General features: G+C 32.3%; 1 long non-coding RNA gene and 1 pseudogene across 1 annotated transcript; both read right to left on the reverse strand.

Moving 5' to 3' along the window:
• Positions 1-218: 218 nt before the first annotated feature.
• Positions 219-1,008, reverse strand: LOC148610610 (uncharacterized; annotated as a pseudogene).
• Positions 1,009-2,866: 1,858 nt separating this feature from the next.
• On the reverse strand, positions 2,867-4,747 carry LOC148610611 (uncharacterized). Its single transcript, XR_015914606.1, has 2 exons — positions 4,620-4,747; positions 2,867-3,650 (listed from the first exon to the last, which is right to left on the reverse strand). It is a non-coding gene; the product is annotated as an uncharacterized LOC148610611 (long non-coding RNA).
• Between the last annotated feature and the right edge of the window lie 1,374 nt (positions 4,748-6,121).

Below are 6,121 nucleotides of genomic sequence, written 5' to 3' on the forward strand. Positions count from 1 at the left end.
TGTAATTGAAATCTCCGACACTAGTATTAAACACCTCCAGGGATTAAAAGGTAAAACAGAAATTTAAAATCCACTTAATTGTGAACAAAATATTGTTTATACAATGGTTTTTACCTTTTATTATTTTCATAAAAGGTTTCTGTTGTCTGATTAACATATCATGAGTTAAATTTATATTGTTTTTCCAAAAATAAAATTTATTTAAAATATGAATTGGACTAACCTTCTTGGTGCATAGTCCAGTTTCCACATGGAATAATGCTGATGTTGGTTTGATCAAATTTGATAATCATTTCATGTGGAATTTGACGATCAGTGACAACTGTGTGGATGCTTGCGAGAAAATCAAAATTCTGTTCTTCAAAGTCAAGAGGCAGTTTACGGACTGCCATTGTGCCTTTCCGTCTGACAAATCCAATTCGTCTTAGGAACGATTCTGCCCAAGAACGTACAAGACTAATGTGACCTCCATTTTCACGTTACATGTGTTTTTCTTTCTGTTGAATTATTCCGGTAGCACATGCTATCACAATACTGACAATAGCTCCCGAATTGCGAAGTTCATGAGCATAGTCAACTACATCCTCGTCATACTTTCATAGCAATAGCGGTCTTCCCGGTTTCGCTTTGGAAGTTATGACACTGTATTGTTGGGTGAATGTTATTATTATCTGAAATATTGTTTCGTCATAGAACGAATGGTACTTTCAGTGATTGGTTTGCCTAGTTCCTTAGAAAAATGTCTAACCACACTAGCATTTCCATTCTCGCAAGCATATCGGGATATTTTAGCTCTCTGACTACTGTCATATTGGGAATAATTTCCTCTTTTCCTTTTATCACTGGAACGTATGGCAAATAAAACTGAAGAATTTGCAGCCTGTGTTGTTTTTGCATTTTCTGGTGATTTTTTCCCAAATTTGGATCAGGCAACAAACTTTCCAAATTACTAGTACTAGTATTTACATTCTGAGTTTTTGTTTTTATCAACCACCTTGACAAAGACATTTTGCAATTTGAAAAAAAATAATACCCGAAATTGAGTTGGTGTTCATAAAATCATTCACCCATAAATTTCGATAGGCAATTGACAAGACAAAGTCAATAACGTTAACTATACAATAAATGGCGGTTCCCCGTCATATAGGAGGGATATCCATAGGAAGACAGGGTAAGATAAAGAAAGATAACTCGTTTTTATTTGTATTTTATTTGACAAGGTAGTCGTAGATCCGCTGATATTAATTTTCAGTGATGTCAATATCGCGAAAATTATTATCCGCGAATCGGTCCATTGACTAAAATTCGCAAAAGTTTATCAATGCGAATTATAGTTGGTTTACAGTGAACAGTGGGGAAACCCGCGCATTGTCATCATGATATATTGTACAATAAGATAATGTTAAAAATGTGATTTCCTGTTGCATTTCAGGTCTTCTGAAGGGACAATAAATAATCAACAATAAACACAATTACTATTGAACAATATTGAACAAAACAAATACTCCCAAACCTTCTTCCGGTGAGAAAAAAAAACAAAACTATTTAGAAATAGAAACTTTTAGTTTTAAAATGTAATGTTCACATTGTTTACCTCCTTTTAATACTCTTTCCATTTTCATTAAAACACCTTTTTGAATATTATATCAATTATGGTGTCATACAGAAGACAAAGCCCAAAAAAAATTTTTATATTCTAAAATATGAAATAAAAGTTAAACAAGTACATTTCATAAAATCTATTATAGTAAATTTTGTCCTATTACAATGTCAGTTCTGCTTCATTACACACAGCTCGAACTCGAGCTCGAACAGCATTTTCCCCTTTTTGAGACACACTTAAGATCACTTTCAAGGTTGGAACAGCATGTTACGTCCGAAAATCTTATCAAAAACTGCAGACAGACCTTTCCAAAATTTTAAGAATCTTTAAATACGGGTGAAATGTATATACGAAACGATGTCGAATTGTCAAACGACAATTTCTTTATTCGTATTGGTAACCATTATTTGAATTAAAAAAGTAAAAGTGATGAAAGATACTTTGAAACTGGTCAATTTCGACAATATAAGAGTGAAATTCGCCCTGCTTTTCCTTTAATTTCATAAAAAGGTACAAAACTGAGTTTACTGTGCTTCATAAATCTATTACTGTATATTTTAGGACTAATAATCTCAGTCGATATCCATGTAGAATTCACGTAGGTGATATTGAGCTTTTCATTGTTGTGTGCATATACATGTAAAAGAAAATAAATAGAAAAATGTAGCGTAGTCAATCACATTTTTTTCATATAAATCCTTACAATTTGACCTTTTATAAATGTTGAAACATCATTTTTACTGGAGAAAAAAAACGCGAGGGTTCTGACAAGTAATCTGAATAGGAAGTAAGATGTAGAGTTAAAGGTAGTATACCCCTACGTTGTGTGAGTATATTATAGACGTACTTAATGATTTTACGTAATACTATAACACATACTGCCTGCAGTTGAAGGTGGCATACTGGAATACCACACACAGGAGGAATATTGCATGAGACGAAGTGATCTAGTAGCCTACCTTCAAGTTCGTGTTTGGATATTACATAATCAAAACGATCTGATTCACTTACGCTGTTTACTAGATCTAGAACTTGAACAATACGATTTCTCGTTGGACAATTTGTATAGTTTCCTTTGCTTGCGTCCTTATTTACTGATAAATTACTTGTATACTTTTTAATTAACATAATAATTCATCTTTGTAAACCAATGAAAAACGTAGAATTTCCTATGCAATATAATATCATAAGATAAAGAGACTCTCCATTTAAACAAGGCATATTCCATGATATGTGTAGCATAATAACAATTCAACTCATTCATCAAATATTTCTATTTATTTAAAAATTTATAACTTATAACGTTCTTAACATGTCATCAAATTACAAGAAAAAAATCCTTTCTTAAGAAATACGAGTTTGTGTTGATGGATGCATTTTAAAACAGGAATAATAGGCATATGCCATAGCATAGGTCTTCATTACCCCCTAAATATACTCCATTGTTGGCAAACGCCTACACTGTATTTTAGCAAGACATATACATATATTACATACATTGCTAATAGTCTGAAATCGATGATTATCGTCATTTAAGGATCATCACATTTTATCACTATAAGTATCTTTATTGTATTTTCTAAATATTGAAATTGCTTTTTCTTTGATCAAGGAGGTGACATTGCACTTGTATCGGTCGTTTTTTAAGAAGAACCTTTTTTATAATATGTTCGACTGATATGATGTTAAGAACATAAAAAGTCAGGGGATCAAAGTGTTCAAGGCTATATAACTATCCTTAAAAATATTGGTTTGCTTTGTAAATTACATATGTAATGAAGCCTCTAAATTTTAGGAGGAATTGTTTCAAAATTGATATGAATAAATAAGTTTTCAAAAGTTACAACATTAAACTTTCAAATGTTATGTTTTCTTACAAAGATAAACATTTTTCCTTGTCAAACATTATAATAGTGCTGTTTAACGTTAAAAAAAGCATCCTATGCAGATTTCCTTTTCTCTGTAACATTTCGTATAGAAGTCCCATCCTGCTTCATTTACGAATGGTATATCTTCTAAATCCCCATTGATGGTTAAAAGTTCACATCTGAAAACATACAAATTAAATTGAATAGATTTAACTATCTAATCTGGTAATGATAGCTTTTCATATCTGCTGTACCATATCAAAATCAGACACACCTTACTTTGAGGTGATGAAGCTGAGCAGAATGAATAACAAAAATAACATTTTACGTTATATGTTTACGTAATTTCACATTTTTGCTGATGTATCTAGTGTGAATTGAAATCGAAAGGTTAATGTTTAAGTTACATTGGTATTTTAATAACTTTTCCCGTGGCTTCACACATCGCCTGACTAGCAAAGTACTGTAAGAGTAGGTAAGATTGTGCTAAATGACCAGACCACGTAGGTTCATTATGGACTCTACGATAGTTTTGGTATATTCATCTGCGCCACGTGAACACTTTGTTTACCGTGTCTTTTATAATTAGTTGTCCTTTTTTGCTTTCGTCTATCCCGAGACGTGATATTTTTTTATCAACTCGACTGGTTTTTTTAGAAGAAAGAGGGCGCTTAAACTATCGATGTATCTCGTCAATACTCAAAGGTTTTAGTTGTAATTGGCTAGTTTACTTTTGTTTCTTTGTACGGAATATTTTGGTTATTTACTTCTTTTTGTCAATTAACCTTGTCTGGTATTTATACTTGGAACATATCCCTTTGATTTTCGATCATCTTAGTTCCTTCTATTATATTATCACTTCAATATTTCTTTCGTGTAAAAGGTAGAAATCATTTTACAAAATGACATTTTCTTTAAATAAAAAAAATATATTTTCATTGATGGAGAAATTTAAAACAAATTACCGATTCGAAGGAGTAAAAATATGGAACCCAAGACAGTTTTCGGTCCTACAGTGGGCTGCACAAAGGGCTAATGGCGCTGTCAGAGAATCTAGGACTATTAGCCCCGTTTTAGTGTTTGTCCGTCCACACTTGCTGAAGAACCCAGTAAAGTTGTCTGAAACTTAAAATATTTCAATATATTACCTAAAATTGTTCAGTTCAGCACTGTTTAATCATTTCTACAATAAACGTTGTCAATATGCCTCGTTATGAAGTCTGGTTATGTAATTATTCCGATAAAGACTTTTCGTGTTTCAAAATCACGAGTCATGGTCAGGAATGTCTTGTAAAGAGACGATAAGTATTGAAATAGGTAGACCTAGGACAAGCGACACAACTCTTACAACTCATAGGAACGTTTGTTTTCAGCATTTTAAAGTAATTTAGTGTAAGCATCACAGTAACTTGGACTGATTTCATTCTGTTTAAAATGAAAGTTTGATAGGCTTTGGTGAAATTGAATGTGATACAAACATAATACTGATTTCAAGAGTTAGTTCACTTACCCTAGGTCTACCTCATTAATCACGACTAAATAATAAATAATAAAGAACATTTTAGTTCTTATGAATATTTGTCAAAAGAAAGTCGACATAGTAATTCCTAACTTTCTTAATTTACTGTCCAGAGGCAGCGATGTCTTCATGCAGCATTTTCCCTCAAAATACTACTACATTAGAACTTAAAATTGAGCCCAAAACCACTCTTTAAAGGAAGCATCAGTGAAAAGTAAAAAACCTATTCCGACGTTCAAACTTCAGAAATCGTTTGAGTTGTGTACAGAAAGATTGGTATTGGCTATCGAATTTCTTAACCCACTTAAAGAAACTTACTACTTGTTTTAATTCTCCATTGGCCCGTTTGACCAAACGCCGTAGTCAGACCAACACCTTGTATATCTAAAGGTTCAACATCAAACCAAGATAATATAACATCTTTATTGACTGTAGTCCCTCGGCCGTAACTAAGAACACCATTTTTCCAGTCGAACCAAAATGATGCGTAGTTAGGACACTCTAAAATGTTTTGATAAGTAAACGCTTTCATCGAATTCGAGTTACCTACAGTGAACTTGTATATAGCAGTCCACGTATTGCCAGATGCCCCAATAAAAAAATTGTAAATTCCCGTCATGTCTTGTCCTTCCTTCGAATCGTATAAATAAACACTCGTGTCTGAACATGCTATCACCTCTAAAGTCAAAGACGTGATTGATTCAGCTTCTATACCATATTGTCGTAAATCTGTGATATAATTGACTATGCCAGCCCCATACATGTTGACATCTTTATATCCAATATTAGGAGTGGATACAGGCACATTGACCAGCAATGCTACAATTAAAAAAAAACTGCCGGCAAAGCTCAATAAATAAAATATGAAATATTAAATTTATATTGATGATGGCAAAACCTTCTTTTAATAATTTCTGTCAAAATGTGAAGTTTAAAGTAGTAATTATAATTAATTTGTTTTGAGGTATTTCGGTCTTATCTCGAATTTTCCTACTAAAGCATTTTATAAAGTCACATCATACTGTTGAAATATACCAGACCTTTCTTTAAGAGTAATTTGCAGTTGCAAGGTTAGTACTTAATCATTTTTGTTTGTGGTAAATGGTATCAAACGGTATATGTTTACAGACT

This window comes from Perna viridis, chromosome 8 (assembly GCF_037379345.1).
Source record: "Perna viridis isolate PV_CMFRI_1.1 ecotype Kerala chromosome 8, ASM3737934v1, whole genome shotgun sequence".
In the NCBI taxonomy this organism is placed as follows: Eukaryota; Metazoa; Mollusca; class Bivalvia; order Mytilida; family Mytilidae; genus Perna; species Perna viridis.